The following is a 941-nucleotide window of genomic DNA, read 5'->3' as shown; positions in this document are numbered from 1 at the left end:
CTCAACACTGACTATATTTCCTAGTATAAAGGTATTTTGTATATACATAGTATGAGTTGAAGAAGGAAGATAGAAACCTGTTGTCTATTAAAATCTCTACAATCTGTACTGTCTCATCATCAATGATATCATTTGAAGCCTAGTACTTAAAAACATCTGGGGACTTTCTTTTCTAAGCAGTAGACTGTAGCCACAGAAATATACTTCCATTTACCATCAAGATCAGTAAAGGTCAAACTGTGGCCTAGAAAACCAGATTAAGAACATATTTAGTTAATATTTCACATACTCCCTTGCCCAGGTTCTAGCACACACAGTTTGAGAACCAAGAGGAAGAGACTCACACTGTAGTTGTTTATTCTCTGTTGAGGGTTATATTGGCCTTGTTTAATATGAACATTGCTGCCTTTCTAAAGTAGAATCATGGTATTCCTGAGTCTAAAACTATAGCATTAAAACATTAGATAAATCTCATAACCTTTGAATATTTCTTCAAGGAACTCACATCCTGACTGCCCCTCTAACCATCATTCTTTCTTAATTCACAAACCCTTAAAAAGGAATCTACATTTACTGCTTTTAACTTCCTTACTTCCTTTCACTCCTTAATCCATTGTAATATCACCCCACCCCACTAAAACTATTATTAGGATCACCACCTACAATATACAATATATACTCTCCTGTCCTCGTTTTCTTGTTTCCTGACCTCTCCATATTTTCTATTATGACGAGTTTGACTTTCCATGAGTGGCCTAACATTAGGCAATCCTATAACAACCACTGTATCAATTCCCTTTCATTTTACTGTCAGTGCTGATTTTTCCCACTTTTCTTCTCTCAGAGACTCTCTTTTTACTTGTTTGGCACACTCTGCCTGAGGTAAGCATCCCTTGGTGCTTCTGTGATGGGTGTCTTCTACTGCTTACTCCAGATTAACT

The sequence above is a fragment of the Panthera pardus genome, unplaced genomic scaffold (assembly GCF_024362965.1).
Source record: "Panthera pardus isolate Hobbes unplaced genomic scaffold, ASM2436296v1 HiC_scaffold_16, whole genome shotgun sequence".
Taxonomy (NCBI): Eukaryota; Metazoa; Chordata; class Mammalia; order Carnivora; family Felidae; genus Panthera; species Panthera pardus.
The sequence above is the reverse complement of the archived record's forward strand: the minus strand, read 5'-3'. Positions refer to the sequence as shown.